Below are 21,352 nucleotides of genomic sequence, written 5' to 3' on the forward strand. Positions count from 1 at the left end.
TTGTTACGTTCTAAAATGGTGTCATATGTGTTTTTTTTTTCTGTTGGGGGCTTTATAAAGGCACATGACCCCCGACTTCAATTTCAACAAAATTTTCACTCCTTCCATTCTGAGCATTGCAGTGCGTCCACAGAGCAATTTACATCCATGTATGGTGTATTTTTTTTTCTCGGACAAAATTGTTCTACAAATTTTGGGAGCCTTTTGCACTATTACCCAATGTGAAAATGAAACATTTTCACTGGGGTAACACTATCAATATAGTGCAAAAAAATCCAATGTTTACCTTTTACGTCCCACTGTTCAAAAAACCTGTGAGGTGTAAGTACTCACTGTAACACTGTTACGTTCCCGGAGGGGTCTAGATTCCAAAATGTAATGCCATGTTTTTTTGTTTTTTTTTGCTGTCCTGGCACCATAGGGGCTTCCTAAATGTGACATGCCCCCAGAGCAAAATTTGTTTCAAAAAAGCCAAATGTGACTACTCCTCTTCTGAGACCTGTAGTGCGCCAGCAGAGCACTTTTCACCCCATATGGGGTGTTTTCTGAATCGGGAGAAATTGGGCTTCAAATTTTGGGGGGTATTTTCTGCTTTAACCCTTTGTAAAAATGTAAATGTTTTGGGAAACCAAGCATTTTAGGAAAAAATTTTTTTTTACATATGCAAAAGTTGTGAAACCCCTGTGGGGTATTGAGGTTCACTTTACCCCTTGTTACGTTCCCCAAGGGGTCTAGTTTCCAAAATGGTATGCCATGTAAAATTTGCTTAAAAAAAGCTAAATGTGACTCCTTCTCTTCTGAGACCTGTTGTGCGCCAGCAGAGCACTTGTCACCCCCATATGGGGTGTTTTCTGAATCAGAAGAATTTGGGCTTCAAATTTTTGGAGGTATTTTCTGCTATTACCCTTTTTAAAAATGTAACATCTAGTTTCCAAAATGGTATGCCATGTGTTTTTTTTTTTTTTTTTTTTTTTTGCTGTTTTGGCGACCTAGGGGCTTCCTAGAGGTGACATGCACCCCAAAAACCATTTCAGAAAAATGTTCTCTCCAAAATCCCCTTGTCGCTCCTTCGCTTCTGAGCCCTCTACTGCGCCCGCCGAACACTTTACATAGACATATGAGGTATGTGCTTACTCGAGAGAAATTGGGCTACAAATACAAGTAAAAATTTTCTCCTTTTACCTCTTGCAAAAATTCAAAAATTGGGTCTACAAGAACATGCGAGTGTAAAAAATGAAGATTTTGAAATTTCTCCTTCACTTTGCTGCTATTCCTGTGAAACACCTAAAGGGTTAACACACTTACTGAATGTCATTTTGAATACTTTGGGGGTTGTAGTTTTTATAATGGGGTCATTTATGGGGTATTTCTAATATGAAGACCCTTCAAATCCACTTAAAAACTGAACTGGTCCCTGGAAAATATCGAGTTTGAAAATTTTGTTAAAATTTGGAAAATTGCTGCTGAACTTTGAAGCTCTCTGGTGTCTTCCAAAAGTAAAAACACATACATTTTATGATGCAAACATAAAGTAGACATATTGTATATGTGAACCAAAAAAATTTATTATGAATATCCATTTTCCTTACAAGCAGAGAGTTTCAAAGTTAGAAAAATGCAACATTTTCAATTTTTTCATCAAATTTTGGGATTTTTCACCAAGAAAGGATTCAAGTTACCATAAAATTTTACCACTATGTTAAAGTAGAATATGTCACTAAAAACAATCTTGGAATAAGAATGATAAGTAAAAGCATTCCAGAGTTATTAATAGTTAAAGTGACAGTGGTCAGAATTGCAAAAAATGCTCTGGTCCTTAAGGTGTAAAATGGCCTGGTCCTTAAGGGGTGAAAGATAGATTGAGTGAGTTATAAGTAAGAAATGTCAGGACTGGTGTTTGGGTTATGTCAAGTACTTTGGATAGGGTTGGCAGGGAGAAGGTCTCAAAAAGTTCATGTATTGTCCCTGAGAAATGAGAAGTATTGATTTGTCTGTTGTGGGGTTGTAATTGTCAGCAGTTCTCTGATCTGCAGAAAAGCAGGGGAGGATGACAGACAAGTCTGAAAAAAGGTAGTGAGTGCTAGATATCGAAAGTAGCTTTTATGAAAGGTAGATGTAAGTGATTGGCAGTGGTGGTACATGTCTTGTTAAAGGGGAACTCCGGTGGAAAACTTTTTTTTCTTTTTAATCACTGATCCCAGAAAGTTAAACAGATTTGTGAATTACTTTTATTAAAAAATTGTAATCTTTCCAGTACTTATCAGCTGATGTATACTATAAAGGACATTTTTTTTCTCTTTGTATTTCTTTTCTGTCATGACCACAGTGCTCTCTGCTGACACCTGTCCATGTCAGGAACTGTCCAGAGCAGGAGAAAATCCCCAACATATCCTGCTCTGTACAGTTCCTAAAATGGACAGAGGTGTCAGCAGAGAGCACTGTAGTCATGACAGAAAATAAATCCAAAAAGAAAAGAATTTCCTCTGTAGTATACAGCCGCTAATAAGTACTGGAAGGATTAAGAATTTTTAATAGAAGTAATTTACAAATCTGTTTAACTTTCTGGCTCCAGTGGATAAAAAAAAAAAAAAAAAAAAAAAAAAAATGTTTCCTCCGGATTAGTTTTCTAAAAGTTGTTTAGAGCAACTCATAATTTGTGGTCAGGCTGCCAACGCCGATCAATCACTTTAGATAAATGGGCAGATGTGTAATACAATTGGGGGTCTGACAGGCCAATACTTCTGTCTTGCTTAGATCTAAGCTGGGTAGAGTACACCTCCTGGTGCATAAGGCCTTCCAGATGAATTTTGAGAGAATCCTTCAGGGTGTCAAGAAAGGGATGGTGGTACATATATGGGTAGAGTTTATTATTTCAGAACAATTAGAGAGGTATTCCAAGATTTTTTTTTTTATTTGACTATGCTACAGGGGCTGTAAAGTTAGTGTAGTTAATAATATGGTGTCTGTACCTGTGTGTGAGGGTTTTCTCACAATTCTTTTGGGATTGTCACCCCAATATTTATTTTTAACAGCATACAAAATGACTTTTGTCTCAGATTTTTCCCAGGTTGCAATGTGGCCGAGACCTGACTCACTAGTCAGCTGATGACAGGGAGCCTGTCTGGTTCAATGAGTGGAGCGATCGCTTGGTGGGAGAGAGATCAATCTGCAACTATTGCAACAGGTGTAGGCACCCTGATTTAAAACCACAGGTCTTTTGAATGGATGCAGCTCAATGGGTGGGGTGGCTGATGTGTGGGAGGGAGGAAAATGGAATTTTGGCATTTGTAGGCAAAAGAGGAAAACTCCAACAGGAAATAACAGTTCACAAAAAGCTAGCCACAGTATTATGGTAATCTCACAAAATAGTAATTTAGCTCCAAGACAAGCGCAGATCCTTCCTAAGCATGTCCATTACTGTCTGCCAGGTACATACTAAATCACCTTATGGTGGATAACCCCTTTAAGCATTTGATTAATTTTTTTTAATTCTAAGCAGGAGGAGAAAGGCAGTTTCCCCTGCTCAAGTGTGGTAGTAATATGTATCAGGAGAGGAGCCAATCAAAACAGGAGTTGTCTCTAATACTTTCTATGCTCAACTTTAAGATGTGGTGAGATGTTTATTTCCTAGGATTTGGACATATGTATCTTCAAACCAGATATTGGACCAGTCCTTATACTGGTTTTCCTTGTACAATTTTGGTTTGTCTTTGAATTGCAAATCCAGTAGGCTCAGATGATGTCTCCCCTGGTGGGTGCATGGGTTTAGGCCCAGCCCTTAGAGCTCTATGGGCTTAGTCAATAGAAGTGATAGATTTAGGTAACACTGATTCTGGGACGGGAGCTGTAAGATACTCGGGTGGTCTCTCACCTCCTCCGGTGTCCTGGGTAGGCATAATCCAGGAGTGCAACTAAACCTTTACCTTTTGTATGGGGTGCTGCACTTAACAGGAGCTAGGGTAGTACAGAATGCATATCAATGTCAGGTAGTGTGTGTGTGTGTGTGTGTGTATATATATATATATATATATATATATATATAAAATGTGAGAGCTAGTATATAGCCCAAAAAAGATAGTCATAGTCATGTGTCGTGTGCTCCTCCACAGCTCGTCTCCTTTTGAGGGTTGGTCGAGGCAGCAGGAAACTGCAACCGTTAATATAATTATCTAGGCCTAAAGTTCAGCAGTAGATCCAGAGGGCAGATTGCGGCTTCGCCTGACCCCTCTAAATTATCGGAGGGAAAGGTGACAGAACTATTTCTGGAAAATGTAATTGGTTCCCTGCAATCATGAGTAAAGGCATAGGTATTGCAAGAGTTCTCTCTAAGATCGTCCTCTCTGTCCAACAGCTGGCCATGCCCCCTTGGCTGAAATGTTTATTGGTGTACCTCATCTTGCCTAATCAAGAGATCCCTGAATTTTCTATTTCTTAATAAGTGACTGACCAGTGCTAAATAGAACTATATAACAAGGCAAATAAACTTTATAAAGAGGGAAAATTATATAAAAAGCTATCCAAAGCCTTGAAAATGCTGACTGGCATTTTCAAGGCTTTGGATAGCTTTTTATATAATTTTCCCTCTTTATAACATTTCTTTACCTTGTTATTAAGAGGTCTAAGAGGGTCTAACTCTTAGGTCTAACTCTAACTATATAGTTCTATTTTGCTCTCTTTGGCTCAGTATTTAGCCTTCTTGCATCCACATGAGATCTAGTAAACTCATTAGCCCTGATCTATTAAGAGTGTTGTATAGTTTTCTTTGTGGGTTTTAATGCCCTGAAAAAAAATGTTCACGGTATTTACTAAGGTTTCCCACATTTTGCACTTTTCCCTAATTTTCTTTTACACATGCTCTGATCTGTCGGGTTTTCCTCAACTCAAATACACCACATTTTCTGTGGAAACCTTAGTGAATATGTTGGATTTTTTGTGAAAATGTCAGGGACACACCCCTTTTCAGTAGCCACGCCCCATTTTGCTGACGGTCACGCCCCCTTTTCAGGTTTTCTCACTAAAATGGAGAGTTAGTTGTTTTTTTTTTTCAATTCTGGCGCAAATTCTGGCACAGACAGAAATTCTGCCGCACAACCCGACAACACATGTTGGGTTTACAATACTAAATCAGGGCCATTGACTAGTGTACAAGTCACAGGTGTGGGAAGTTAACCTTTAATTTTACCTGTGTGTGTCACCTTTTGTGTGTCTAACAAATGTAAACATTTAAGTGTATGTAAAGTTTTGATCAGGGCCATTTGAGGGATTTCTGTTATCATTATGGTTTAATAAGGAGATAAACAACTACGTGATAATACATGGCTTCATATGATCACTGTCCTTAAATTAAAGACACATTTTCTGCATGATCAGTCACATTTTCTTAATCAATGCCAAAATTTCACAATTTCTTCCAGGGTACGCAAACTTTTGAGCACAACTGTATATTTACTTTTTCATCATTCTGATTCATTGTTTGACGAGAACTCTAGCTTTTCATTTGGTCTCTCCATGGCACAGTATCACGAATGATAATGTGGAAAGTGATTTTAATCTAAATGACCACACATCCTGTGTCTATAGCTGCCAATTGGCAAGTCCCTCAGTTCCTTCAGCATGACTTCACATCATGAAATATACACGCTGGCCTTGGCACTGGTGATATTGTTACATTATGAAGCTTTAGACCTTTGTACAATTTCTTTGTTATTATGTGTGCATTTGACTAGAGAAAAAAGTGGAACAATCTTTGCTTCCCCTTGTTATGCTAAGGCTAGCATTTCACTGAACTATGATACTTGGAATAATAATCTTGTATTATGTATTTTTATACAGTACCCTAGGGACAACCATTGATCTTTCTACTGGGATTCTCTTAACATACAGTAGGAACCATTTCCAAGGGCCGGGGCCAGAAGAGGGTTAAGCTTTATTTTTATTTTCTCATAGTGTATACTAGAGCTGAAAAGCTGGATTTGGGGTATGAGTAGATTTTCTGTAGGTAAAAGTGTAAAATGTAAAAAGATGCAGACAAAGCAGTTTGTTTTACATTTTTGTTACTTAAGAGCAAAGTCCCTTTAAAAATGTTATTCAGTGTTTAAAAAACGTAATATGGGGCTGGGGGTAAATAGAAAAAAACCTGTACTTACCTTGCCAGTCCCCCGCTTCTGTCCAACTTTATCTGTTTCCCCATTCTTCTTTCCCTTTCTGAGACAAACACATTTTGCAGGACCTGCCTGCTCAGCCAATCACTGGCCGAGATGGGACACAGCTGTGGCACAGGCATCGGCAGTGGAGGGCAAGATGGGGTAAGCCTGAGGAAATGCACATACTGGTCATCCTCTGGCAGTCTGTACATGCTGGGATCAGTAAGATCTTCTTAGCATGTGCCGGCTGTCAAAGAGTGATAGGAGTGTGGTTACTCCCCTAAGAATGTAAAATGAGTAGCGATACATACAATATAAGCATTGAAACTCAGTATTGTACAGGAGCAGGGAGTCCAGCGGTAAACAGTGGAGAGAAAGATGAAGAGGGCCCGGACTCAGCGCAGGAGCAGATTGAAGGTATGTGGGATTTTTTATAAAATTTTTTAGAGGGGATTTAGTGGGGGGATTATTTAATGGGGGCATCTACCTAATGGGGGAGAATTACCTACCAGGGCCGGATTACTCAATTACTTTAAGTAAGGATCCTCTTATCCAGCTCTTCCATCAGATGAAGGTCCGAGCTGAATACTAAGGCCTGATTTACACAAAGTCACTATGATGTCAGGCAAAAAAGGATTGCACTCTCTTGTAGAAATTGATTATCCTAAGAAGGCACGTGTAATAATAATGAGTGCTTTGGCCTTTTCTAGTCAGGTTTGACCAATGCTAATTGAGCAGTCTGCATTTGTCTGCATCATAGGGGAAGTGCTGGGAGCAGAGTGTTCCCTCTTAGGCTAGGTTAACACTACGGAATTTCCGACTGCAATTCCACTTTGGAATTGCAGGCAGAAATTCTGCTTGCTAAAATGTATAGTGTAGTGAATGGGTTTCCATTAACAAATTCACACTTCAGGATTTGTGAAGCGGAATTTGTGAACTTAAAATCGCCTGGAAATTTCTGCCTGAAGAATGGCGTTGCTCATGCTTCAGGCAGAAATACTCGCGGAACACATTGCAGTCCATTGGAGACTGCAGTGTCCATGTGGTCTTAGCGCCGACTGATTCAGTTGGCGCTGGCCGCACTCGGAATCTCCGGGCGGAAATTTTCTGCCCAGAGATTCGCAGTGTGAACCTAGCCTTAATGCTCAGATATTTAGTTGTACTGGTGTCTTAAAGGGGTTATCCAGTTGAAAAAAAATTCTAACCAATGTGCCCAGGCTGTAACTTAAAACTGAAATGTATCTGTTCACCTCCCTTGTAATCTTTGGTATCAATGCCCAGTCCCCGCTGGTCTTTACTTTCCTGAGCTGAAGATGGCAATGAATTGTAGCAAGGCAAAGAGTAGGCATCGATATGAGAGGCTATGAGTGAGCGAGGATGGTAAGTAGGAGCTTTTGTGGTGACCCACGGGTGTATGGCGGAACCACGGGTATAGCGGTGTGAGGTGGTGGGATCAGATGGTATTAACCCCTGGGGGCAAGATGTTGTTAGCCCCTAGTGTTCATGACGCCAGTGTGGTTTTAGGGTTCCGGAACACCACACGCCTGGTTTCTCTGCTATCCCAGTTGCTAGTAGTGAAATGAGAGTCCCCAACCAGTTATGGTCAAACGGAGGCTTTACTGAGTATAAGACAGATGGAATTATCTTCACAGCTAAGGCCAGATTTCCCAGAGAGGTGGTCAAGACCCAAAAGGACCTCGCAGCTTTCTGGACCATTATACTTATAATTAACTTGACTTGAGATTGGACTTGACTTGACTATATGCAGGATTTGGCTAGTTTCAGTGACAGCCGACATAAACTTGAGACTTACTGGAATGACTGTAGCTTTTGGGGTCTTAAAGATGCTGATCGCTTGCAATGAGATCTCTGGTAGTTGCTGTGCTCAGTCAGGTAGCAGGTGGTAAGAGCTAAGAAAAGAAGAGAAGAGCTGCTTGCAGCAGAACAGAGAGAATTGTAGTGGGGGGCTGGACTAGGCTCTGGTTCCATCTTGGGACTCCCGGCAACACATGGATCACTGGGACTCCACCATCTTGCTGCTCTCTGCCAGCACTTCCTGTAGACTGAAGAGGTCGGGATCCCCTTCACCTCTTATATTGGTCTCCGACAAGATGGCCGCCAGCCAGAAGGACATCATCAGCAGGGCCTGGAAGTGACTCAGCGGTGATCCCCTTCATCCGCCCCCCTGGCAACAGTTGGGCTGGACAGCACGATATTGTTTCCACGCCCAGGGGTGGGATGCTGGCTCTGGTGGGAACCTTTGGCACGCTTTTCCAGCACATCTTTAAACCTTGCAGGTACAACAGACATTTTGGCGCGCAACATGGCTTCTGTTCTAATCTTGCAGATTGTAAATCAGACTTTTGCAGACTTCTTTACCACTGGCAATACTGTTATTTTCACCTCCCCCACTACTTCTTCAGTGCCAACACATAAACTTATTTCAATGACACAGTCCTGTACACTTTGCTGGTGCGCATGTAATTTTCAATTAGACACAGTTCAATCTTGAGGTGGGACTTGTGGCAACTTGCCTTCAGCACACATCCGCATACTGTTAATGGGTGGCCTGACTTGATTTGACTAGGTGGTTAAGGCACACACCCGTATCCTGGCCGTGACGCCAAGATTGTGGTGACCCACGGGTGTATGGCGAGACATCAGGTGTAGTGGTGTGAGTGGTGGGATCAGATGGTATTAACCCCTGGGTTCCAGAACACCACACGCCTGGTTTCTCCGCTATCCCAGTTGCTAGTAGTGAAACGAGAGTCCACAACCAGTTATGGTCAAACAGAGTCTTTACTGAGTATAAGACAGATGGAATTATCTTCACAGCTAAGGCCAGATTTCCCAGAGAGGTGGCCTGGACCCAGAAGGACCTCACAGCTTGCTAGACCAATATACTTGTAATTAACTTGACTTGAGATTGGACTTGACTTGACTATATTCAGGACTTGGCTAGTTTCATTGACAGCAGACATAGACTTGAGACTTACTGGAATGACTTTAGCTTTTGGGTCTTCTAGATGCTGATCGCTTGCAATGAGATCTCTGGTGGTTGATGTGCTCAGTCAGGTAGCAGGTGGTGAGAGCTAAGAAAGGAGAGAAGAGCTGCTTGCAGCAAAACAGAGAGAATTGTAGTGAGGGTTGGACTAAAGCCCATTGGTCAAGCTGCGGGTCATAGGTTAAGCTGGTGCTCTCTGGGAGAACATGTGATAAAAAATCATGTGACTGCATAACATAACATGTGACAGACTTACACAGAGCCTTTAGACCTCCCACAGGTCATCTGCTCTATCTATACATTAGAAGACTGTCTAGGCATTAAAGCAATATACACAACATTCTGGAAACAACAGGGGGAGACCTTGCAGGGGAGCTCCCAGGTGACTGAGGGTCTCAACCTGACAGGGCCTAAGGGTAGTACAGGACCAAGTCCCCTACTGGGATATCACACTTTTTTTTAAATTTAATTCTAAAGCCTGGGCACATTGGTTAGAAAAATATTTTCACCACATTACCTCTTTAAAGGGAACCAATCAGAATATTTTAGCATATATAACACATTGCCAAGCATTATATATGCTAATGTGGTGGCGGAATTGGGATAAAGCCTTGTGGGGGTGTAGGGTAGTTAGGGTGTTGCTGTTCAGGATAGTTAAGGGCGCTGTTAACCCTTGTCACTCGTGACGCCAGGGTGGGGGTTAAGTACTGTAATTCTTGACAGGCCTATTGCCACCCTTCCAAAGAGCAATAGGTGATGCAGAAATAAAGGATTGTCCACAACCATTGTTAACGGAAAACTTGCTGGAACTTTTACTGAATAATTTCTGTACATGCAGCAATAGTAACAGTCCAGATAACAAAGTCTCTATGCATATAGCTGAGCAGCGATTGACAGTTGGTTGGGATCAGATAAGCTCAATTTAGCTTTTTAAGGATTTTATAGCAGAGATCCGCTGGATTTAGGGGTGTGTTTAGGTCCAGTGATCTTGTGATGAGTAGCAGGTTAATTGCTTAGTCTATCCGCTATGTTAGAGGCCGAGGCCGCAAGGCTTTGGCCTAGTAAAACGTCTTGTAAGCTGCGGAGGTCCTACCTCTTCCAGAGTCAGCAACCCAAGAGAGGGATCAAGATGGCGCAGGTCCCTTATATGGGCAGGGGCTGGCAGTTTTGGATTGGTCCATAATAACTGTCACTCACCTTTGCAGTGCACTGTGAGTGAACACATCGCGGGAACCTCCAAAGGTCCTGTAGCAAAACCATAGAGTTCTAACCTAATCACGGGACCCGCAGGTCCTGCTACACTTGAACAGGTAGGCAATTAAATATATACATTTTTATATACTTATATTGATGAGAACTTCCATATAGTCATTGACTAACTGAGGGGTGACAAGGGGAAAACAACAGAAGAGGGACCCCGACGTCCTAGGGACTCTGACTATGGGGACCTCTGTACAGGCAACATATACAATACGGTACCGGGACACCACACTAAAATATGCTGATTGGTTCCCTTTAACACCTTAAGGACATAGCCCATTTAAGGACCCGGACAATTTTTGTTTTTGTACTTACATTTTTTCCTCCTCTCCTTCTAAAAATCAGCGCTTTCAATTTTGCACCAACAGACCCATATAAGGGCTTATTTTTTGTGCCACCAATTATACTTTGTAATGACATCAATCATTTACTAACAAAAATCTACTGCAAAACCAAAAAATATATATTTGTGCAGTGAAATTGAAAAAAACAACGCAATTTTGTAATTTTGGGGGCTTCTGTTCCTACGCAGAGCAATTTTCGGTAAAATTGACATCATATGTTTATTCTGTAGATCCATACGGTTACAGGGATACCCAATATATGTAAGTTTGGTTTTATTTTACTACTTTAAAAAAAATTAATTGTATGATGGTATTATGAGGTATGATGGTATTAAGAGGTAACTCCAGTAGCAATATCTCCACTGGTGTGGGGGTATGATTTTATGTTTTTAAACCCCAACCCCTGAGAAAATCCTGTGTGCTACCCTGGTGAGCAGAGATGCATATACATGGTGGGAGGTGCAAAAAAATTGGCCTTGGCCCAGGTGCTGCCAACCCACAGTATACCACTGATTATTGTCTAATTTTATACCTGCCCCCTATCACTTAATCTTGCTTTTGCAGGAAGGGTTAGACCATCTCACTGCTGATTGGATCTGTAAAAAATGCACGTTTAAGGCTTGTCTTAAAATATGCAATATATCCAGCTAATTTTTATTATTGCTTGCATATCTTTTTTAGTTGTGAGTGTCAGTGAGGGCCCCATGTTTGAGCCGCCTCTGATTAGAAACTGCAGCATTCAAATAGGAAAATGGCAGCTTAATTCTTATTCTTATTCTATTAAGATTTTGCATCAGGTTTCTAAACCTTTTGCATGGCTGTGCTTAATGTGATGTTGACTATGCTCCTCCCTTTCATGCAAATTTTTTGCAGAAGCCCATGCGCATTGATCAACTGAGCGGGCAGGTCCTAAAACAAGTGCCTTTCTAGGAAGCTACAAGAAGAACGGGGGACTGGACAGAGCAGAACAGGAGCTGCAGGGGTCCAGGCCTAGGTAAGTATGTTTTTTTTTCCATCTCTATTTTTCCCCTGCCCCACCACCATATACAGGTGAAACTCGAAAAATTTGAAAATCGTGCAAAAGTTCATTTCTTTCAGTAATGCAACTTAAAAAGGTGAAACTAATATATGAGAGAGACTCATTGTATGCAAAGCAAGATAGTTCAAGCCGGGATAATTGTGATTATTATGGCTTACAGCTCATGAAAAGCCCAAATCCCCAATATATTATATGATTTGGGCAGCCATGTCATCTGCTGGTATTGGTCACTGTGCTTTATTGAGTCCAAGGTCAACGCATCCGTCTACCAGGAGATTTTGGAGCACTTCATGCTTCCTTCCGCAGACGCGTTGCATTACTGAAATAAATGAACTTTTGCAAGATATTAAAATTTTTTCGACTTTCACCCCTACCCTTCAATTCCCTGGTTGAACTTGATGGACATACGTCTTTTTTCGACCGTTTTCTAACTATGTATACTTGTTAGATAAAACCTGGGTCCATTATACTGTTTAAAATCTAACAAATCGCTTAGTTGAACTTCTGAGCAAATCAGATAAACAGTGTCTGAAGAACAGTGACTAAGGACTATGGGAGGTGTCATACATTTTTTTGAAAAAAGCTGCAGTTTCTCTGCTTAGAATTAAATTTTTTTTTTTATTTTTTTTTTTTTTTTTTAGGTCAGCCAAAGCCAGACGTGGATTCTAAAGGAACAGGAAATGCGGGATTGAATTCTGATCTTGACTACAAAAAAACTGCATCAAAAGAAACAATGGCCCTCAAGAGTGGAGTGTAGGTTTCTTTGTGGGTTTTAATTCCCTTCCTAATTTATTTTCCAAGGTATTTACCAAGGTTTCCCTACATTTTCCACTTTCCCTACACTTTGCTTTTTTTACACATGCTCTGATCTGTTTTCCTCAGCTCAAATCCACCATATTTTCTGTGGAAACCTTGGTAAATATGTAGTTTTTTTGTGAAAATGTCGAGACCACGCCCATTTGGAGACCACGCACCTTTCCCCGATGGCTACGTTTTTTTTTTCAGGTTTTCTCAGCAAAATAGAGAGTTAGTCTGTTTTTTTTTTTTTTCAAATGTGGTGCAAATTGTGGTGCAAAATCTGGCGCAGACTGAATTTCTGGTGCAATGCAACAAAATCTGGCGCGCAACCCAACAAAACATGTTGGGTTTGCAATAGTAAATGAGGGCCAATGTTTTTTTCCCCCCAAAAAAGGGGGGGGGGGGGGGGGCGAAACTCCCTTTTATTGACTTGACATGTCACTTCTTATTTGTGTGTTCAACATCTTCCATTAAAGTCATGGGAGTTTGTTTTTTAAAGTGAAAGAGCATGCATTGTGACACTAATATTGGTGTGGTTTTATAACCACACAATGATTGGCTATATAAACATATCATAAGATTGTTGTAGATTGATATAGTTTGATTGTAGCTAGTAGCTTGCACATGACCAGTGTGTCTCAAGTGTCAATCAAAGAGCAAGAGTCCTCACTGCTGAGAGCTGGAAGACAGCTAAAGCTCTGCTCTGTTATGAGCTAGTTCAGTGGTCTTCAACCTTCAACCGGGCTCAAGTCCTGCAGGAACTCGTGGGAACGGAGTTCCTGCACTTTTTCCACAGCAGGAACACAATTTCCATTAGCAGGAGTCCTGCAGGACCAGCCCTTAAAGCGGTACTCCACCCCTAGGCATCTTATCCCCTACCCAGCAGCAGGACCCCCGCGATGTCGGCTGAGTTTCGCTCCGTGCTTGATGGCTGGTGATGACTGGCAGAGGCTCGAGACGTCACAGTAATATCCCCTCAATACAAGTCTATGGGAGGGGGGGGGGGCGTGACAGCACGAGTCTCCGGTGCTGCACCCAACGCTCTAAACGAACGCTGGGTGCAGCAGGGAGAACAAGGGGGTCCCCAGTGGCTTTGGATAGGGTATAAGATGTCTAGTACCCCTGTAAAATGAAATTTTGGGTGAGTTCCCACACTTTTTTCCCCCAGGACTTGACCCCTGACCTTCAACCTGCGGACCTCCAGATGTTGCAAAACTACAACTCCCAGTATGCCCGGACAGCCGTTGGCTGTCCGGGCATGCTGGAAGTTGTAGTTTTGCAACACCTGGAGGTCCGGAGGTTGAAAACCACTGAACTAGGTCTTCAGCTATGGCCCCATGATTTGTTTTCAGAGGGCTGCAAGGTCTGATTTCCGTTGTCATACGTCAAGAGTTTATTCTAACAAGAGACATGTCTTCCAGCCTCAAGTATTGTAATATGCTCAGAACATGGGAGAGATTGTGCGAGTTTAACCAAAGTGCATGAACTAAATTAATTATAGGTTTTAGACACTTTTGTAGCGGCTTTGGAAAGCGCCTAGAAAAAGGGTGGTAGCCAAAACGGGTTGTACACTATGCCAAATGTATCCAAGGCATGTTTCATGTAACTATTTCCCTGAAGCAGGTTAGTGTACTATACAGCATAATATACTGTATATTCATCATGAGGTGACACAAGGAATAAAAGTGTCTAACAAGTCTTGTGAAAGGCTTCAAATTTACTGACAATTACTTTTTCATAACACTATTGATGTCTTTATTAATAACAATGTTGATCTCATTGTTCAGATGAATTCTTCTCAATTCCTCAATTCTTCATGCTGGACGCTGCATTGTTTGCCATGGTGGCTTAAGTTTGTCACAAAAATATTTGGGGATACATAGTATATCTTTGTTAGGTAGAAAAGACATTTTCAATCCTTTATGATGAAGTGTGTATGTCTCCAGTTTCCATGTTACTGGTCTTTATGACATATTGGTTTAAATGCTGTAATACACATGTCAGGACCTGTATTGACAAATGGTCACCACTGCACAAACATGCCTACTGTTTTGGTTGTATTTTTAAAGACCCCTGAAGTCATCAATATGGGTCTGAAAACATTCTCATTTTGTGTTATTTATATCATGTAATAAGATAGGGTCACCCTACAAATGACTTCTTTGACAGGGTAAGACATATTTTATAGACAGAATAAAGATAGCTAGTTAGATAGATATAGAGAGAGACAGACAGAGAAAGAGAATGGGAGAGAAAGAGAAAGAGAGAGAGAGAGAGAGAGAGAGAGAGAGATAACATATAGCTAGATAGGTAGATAGATAGATAGATAGACAGATAGATATGAGATAGATACCATATAGTTAGATAGATAGATATGAGATAGATAGATATATATTAGATAGATAGACAGATATATAACATACAGATAGATAGATAGATATGAGATAGTAAGATAACATATAGATGGATAGATAGCAACAGGAGAATACAGCAGCACACTGCTAGCACAAAGATATAGATAAAACATGAGTATATAGATACAACATGAGAAGCTATACAGCTATGGTGGAAGAAATGGAAGCATAAAATTATGAAGTTATGAAATAGGGAGTTACTTAGCTTGCAATTTGGCGGCCAAATAGCTTGGACCGTCCCACCACGGTAAGGTGACCTCATTGGGACGGACCCTACACTATGAATATGCCTCTGTGTGAACAGTTGAGCAGGCATTGCAGGATCTGAAACATCCAAGACACCTGATATACACCTGATAGAGGTGGGTGGGGTGCAAGAGCCAACATGGAGGTAGCCACTCCCCGTATGTGTAATACAACCAAAGGATAAGTTGGTGAGCACTATTGATTCCAAACTATTATATGGACCTGGCTTACAGGTGCAGGCTGCTGGGCTAAATATACAGCAACAGGAGAATACAGCAGCACACTGATAGCACAAAGATATCGATAAAACATGAGTATATAGATACAACATGAGAAGTTTTACAGCTATGGTGCAAGAAATGGAAATATAAAATTATGAAGTTATGAAATAGTGAGGTACTTAGCTTGCAATTTGGCGGCCAAATAGCTTGGACCGTCCCACCACGGTAAGGAGACCTCATTGGGACGGACCGTACACTATAAATATATGCCTCTGTGTGAACAGTTCTTGCATTTCAATTTCTTGCACCATAGCTGTATAGCTTCTCATGTTGTATCTATATACTCATGTTTTATCTATATCTTTGTGCTAGCATTGTGCTGCTGTATTCTCATGTTGTATTTTGCCCAGCAGCCTGCACCTGTAAGCCAGGTCCATATAATAGTTTGGAACCAATAGTGCTGGCCAACTTATCCTTTGGTTGTATTACACATACGGGGGAGTGGCTACCTCCATGTTGGCTCTTGCACCCCACCCACCTCTATCAGGTGTATATACGGTGTCTTGGATGTTTCAGATCCTGCAATGCCTGCTGAACTGTTCACACAGAGGCATATTCATAGTGTAGGGTCCGTCCCAATGAGGTCACCTTACCGTGGTGGGACGGTCCAAGCTATTTGGCCGCCAAATTGCAAGCTAAGTACCTCACTATTTCATGACTTCATAATTTTATATTTCCATTTCTTGCACCATAGCTGTATAGCTTCTCAGTTTTATCTATATATTTGTGCTAGCAGTGTGCTGCTGTATTCTCCTGTTGCTGTATATTTAGCCCAGAAGCCTGCACCTGTAAGCCAGGACCATATAATAGTTTGGAATCAATAGTGCTGGCCAACTTATCCTTTGGTTAAATAGATAGATAGATAAATATGAGATAGACAGATGGATAGATAAACAAGTATAGAAAGTATGTAAAGGAGGGATGTATATATGATATATATACAAAAACCAGTCCTCAAGAGCACTGAGGGTAGGAATGAGGAAAAGAAAGAAAAGTTTAGGATCCACTAAAAGTATATTTATTATAATAAAAATAAGACCGATCGCCCTGCAGGGCCCTTGCAAAAGCGAAAGGTGTATGTGATATTAGGTAAATAAATGTAGCACTAATCAAACGATAATAAAAATAATAAAAATATATATATCCACTATAACAAGTTGTGTTGGTATAAATAGATATATGATTCACAGTTCGTCACAACCAACAATATTGTAGAAAAGTAGTAGCAATAAATTCCAATGGTACTGAAATTATATCTGAGTCTCCAGTAGCATAAATCGTGCCGTTTGTGACTGTATTGCGATGCGCAGTTGTATCAATAAATCCAGAAGTAAAGTTTGTAACCTTGTTGCAGTTTTGAGATAGTTATAACATAACTGTATCAGCGGTGTTTGTAAAGGTAATGTTCGTAACGGAACGGTGCACAGCACCACTCACCCTCCTCGGCAGATCTCGGATGCAGGCTTGGTACGGCAGTATCTTAAAATAGCGATGTCTGTCTGTACTTGCGGTGCCTTGTTGAGGTGCAGTCTGGGTGAGTGGCTCTCCGGTGGGCTAAGAAGTTCCCGGGTTGGCACGGAATGGCGTCCGGCCTCGTGGGGTGATGTCCGGGAGTTCCGCCGCCCGGGGCTGTGATGGAAGATTACAGGAAGCAGGTGCAAATCTGAATAAGGCGCTAGTAGTTCGCGCGTCACAGTGGTCCCAATGATTGGGGCATCCAGCAGTTGCAAATTAAAAATAGTGGATATAGTCTATTTTCAAGTGATGTACACTTGATAGAGTAGTGCTTGATCACGGGTCAGACGCGTTTCAAGGCCGCGGGCCTTTTCTTCAGTGACAAGAAATATATCAGAGTATAGAGTATAGAAAGTAATCTTGTGGCCCTCCAAAAATTTGTGGAAAAGTAAGTGAACTTTATTCACCCATGTCATCTTTCTAGATAGATAGAATATAAAATGATAGATTATGTAAATAAATAGATAGATACATAAATACATGACACAGAAAGTATCAAGCTCGACAATGGCCATGCGCGATGGCCGAAACGTCACCACTGCATTCTGGTGTTGAATAAAGCCACACTTTACTATCTGGATGAGCTGCTATGATATTTCATGTGGTTATTACAGAGGCTGTTGGACCAAGCCTTTCCATACTTGGCACCCTATGTAGACTTTTTTGGTTGTGCTGCTCCTCTTCATAATTTTTTTTAAAGAAAATATTATAGATAGATACTATATTAGCGACAGATATAGATAGATGATTTATAGATAGATAATAGCTGTATTGCATGGGGAGGATATCTTCAATAGTCGGGTAACCAGCAGACTAGTCTTCTGTTTTGTTCTAATGGGTTCAGAATTAGTCTGGGAGCACATATTTCAGGAGCAAAAAAATATAAAAACACAAAGCCTGCTCAACCTTTTTTCTAATGATACATTGAGAGCAAGATAGAAAAACACTGCAAGATGTTCTCTCTTATCTAATATCTAGACCAGTGTGGCGTTTCAGCTGACACACCCGATGTCAAGAACGATCCATTAACATGGGATTGGCTCTGGCATCAGTTTCCCTCCAGTGATTTTGTACCACTTTGGAGGGAATAGCCTATAATTCTTGAAAAAACACTCTATTCCTCCATATAGCATTGAAGGCACAATACGGGCCAATGCAAGAGACAGATCCATAAAACAGCCATGTGTATAAGTCCTAACAGTGCACAAACAGTTCTGCATAAATGACACTAGTAGAACATGATGGAACTACTCACAGACCCTTCTCAGAATATTCCATTATGTGTTTGGACACGGAGTCATTGAGCTAATGTATATGCACGGACAAGCAGTTTATTGCGTCACTCTTTTATAAATGGCATAGAGGAGTAAAGGGAGAGGGTGGCACTTTTGCACCAGGGTGACCTCTGCTAAAATTGGTGTAGTGTAGCCTAAATACTACAGTCTCAAATGGTCATCTTGTTCCCTTACTTGTCCAGACATGTTTAACCATGGCCAGACCAGACTTCACTTTAAAAACCTTATGTTCATCAACAAGGCTCTGTTTCCATACAACATTCAGTATCGCAGTTACGGTTACCATATTTCATACATTGTGCCCATTGTTTCCAAAACAGCTGGGTGTTCTTTAGGAATGATTTGCTACGAATCATCTGAAAGCTGTCAGCTTCCACTGCCCCATAGCTCGTATTGTATGAATAGAGCCAGGGAGACAACCAACTGGCAGGCAATTCTCATGCTGCTTATGTCCAGGGGAAATAATAGGTTTGAACAGATCAACTTATCATGTCTAGCTTTACATATGCATTGTAAGACAATTTTAGAGGTGTCTGCTTTGGACCATGTCTTTTTTTGTTGTAAGAGCTCCCCATAAATAAACTTAAAAGGGTACTCCCGTGCCCCTGCCTTCTGAACATCCGATTCAGAAGGCTTGTAGCAGCGGCCACTTTCGCAACGTCATGGCCACACCCCCTCCATCGATGTCTATGGGAGGGGGCATGACAACCATCACGCCCCCTCCCATAGACATCAATGGAGGGGGCATGGCCGTGACATCACAATGGGGGCGTGGTCGTGATGCCACAACCACAGACGCTGCTCCAAGCCTTCTGAACCGGATGTTAAAAAGGCTGGGGCACGGGAGTACCCCTTTAAAGCATCACTGCCATTTGAAACAACTTCTGACTTGTTGCCCAGACATGTCAAAAGTTTAGAATACGCTGGGGTCAGTGCTGAGACCCGCGAAGATGGGGATTTATAAGCCAGTGAAGTGTTCACCGCTGCCTCATTGGCTGTCACATCCAGCTCATTTACTCCATTATAGTCTATGGGGAATTGGTTGGGATTGAGTGAAAGGCGGGGAGTGAGCCATGTAATTTACTCAGTTATAACTCACAAAGCCAGATGAAGTGCACATCTCCCTGTCTGTAACTCGTGATTGCAGCTGGTCTTAGGACTGAGACCCAGTGCGATCTAAACTTTTGGCATGTCTGGGCAACATGTAAAAAAGTTGTTACAAATGACAGTGACGATTTAACACAGGTTGCTCCCTGAAGGAACCTCCAGCTGTCAGCTGCAATCTGCAAAGGAGCCACCAGTTTTCTATTCTTCCATACATACACTCTCGTAGGCTACAGGCACTTAAGGCATGCATCCTATGGAAATTTATACAGATGAGTGTGATGCATTGATGTCATAACTTCCGCCTTTGTCATGAGGCTGACAGCACAGCCCCAGGTCAAACTGGGCCTTCAGCCTTAGCAGCATTATTCATTGTGGGAGCAGATTTAGGTGAGTATTTTTTCTTGCAGGGTTTTAGCACTTTGTGTGTTAGCACTAAGAGGATACTTACTGGGGGTGATTTACCAAGAGTAAAGTGTACTGTAGTTTTCTTTGTGGGTTTGGATTCCCAATAGGTATTTCTGCACAGTGTTTCCCTACGTTTTCCACTTTTCCATATGTTTTGCTCTTTTTTTCACATGCTCTGAACTGTCAGGTTTTTCAGAGCTAAAATCTACCACAATTTATGTGGGAACATTAGAATTAAAAGTAAATATGTTGAGATTTTTCAAAACTGTCAGTAACACGCCCCTTTATTGGGATCACGCCCCCTTTCGCCTGCAGCCACACACCTTTTCCGGGTTTTCCTTGTAAAGTGGAGAGTTTTTTTTTGGTCGCAAATTCTGTGCGACACAATTTGGGCGCAAAGCCGAGAAAAAAAGAGTCGGGAACACGTTAGTAAATAACCCGCACTGTGTGAGGGCACTAAGTGCACACTTAATGCGTAGTGACACTACTTTGTGGGTGCAGAGCATGAGGAGGCACTGCATTTTGGGCACTAAGGGACAACTGTTTTGGGAGCAGTATTACTAAATGTTACTAAAGAGGCACTATTACTGTGTTGAGGCCACTAAAGAACACTATTACTGTGTTATGCAAACTAACCCCCTGTGACGGCACTGTAACCTGATATGATAATGGGCACTTGTTTTACTTATACATTTGTATGTTTGCCGCTACAGATAAGGAAAATAAAGGGGCCTACGTGCTGGGACCAATCACACATGGGTCCTAGCGATAACATACAGGAGATAGGCGTGGTGGCCGCGGGCCATAGACACGCCTATCCGGCTGTTGCTGGCTGTCTTATAAAGCATTTTTTAGCCTGATAAAAGCAGCTAGAAAGCAGTAAAAGGTATACCTGGAGAGGAATTTGAAAGAACTTTGTTACCCTGTGATTATTTTATGGAGGTACTAATTTGTGACAGTTGCGCTTTAAGGACCACAATTTTTTCCGTTTTTGCACTTTTGTTTTTTGCTCATCACCTTCTAAAAATCATAACACTTTCAATTTTGCACCTACAGACTCATATGAGGGCTTTATATTGTACTTTGTAATTACATAAATCATTTCACTACAAAATTTAGGGCGAACCCAGAAAAAAATTATATAAGTTTTGGAGTCTTCCGATTCTATGCAGTGCATTTTTTTGTAAAAATGACACCATATGTTTATTTTGTAGGTCCATACGATTACAATGATACCCAGTTTATAGAGGTTTTTCTTTATTTCACAACTTTAAAAAAAATTATAACATGCACCAAAATTTGTATGTTTAAAATTGTCATCTTCTGACCCCTATAACTTTTTAATTTTTCCATATATGGGGTGGTATGAGGATTAATTTTTTGCACTATGATCTGAAGTTTTCATTGGTACCTTTTTTGTTTTGATAGGACTTTTTGATTGTTTTGTATACAAAGGGACCAAAAATACGCAATTTGTATTATTTTACGTATACGCCATTGA

General features: G+C 41.1%; 1 protein-coding gene across 1 annotated transcript in view; it reads right to left on the reverse strand.

The window, feature by feature from the left end:
• MYF6 (myogenic factor 6) overlaps positions 1-17,195 on the reverse strand; it is a 32,393-nt gene extending 15,198 nt beyond the window's left edge. The window contains exon 1 of the mRNA XM_056569398.1: positions 16,967-17,195. The gene's annotated coding sequence lies outside the window, so the exon portion shown is untranslated. The remainder of the gene's footprint in view (positions 1-16,966) is intronic.
• Between the last annotated feature and the right edge of the window lie 4,157 nt (positions 17,196-21,352).

Source organism: Hyla sarda, chromosome 4, assembly GCF_029499605.1.
Source record: "Hyla sarda isolate aHylSar1 chromosome 4, aHylSar1.hap1, whole genome shotgun sequence".
Taxonomy (NCBI): domain Eukaryota; kingdom Metazoa; phylum Chordata; class Amphibia; order Anura; family Hylidae; genus Hyla; species Hyla sarda.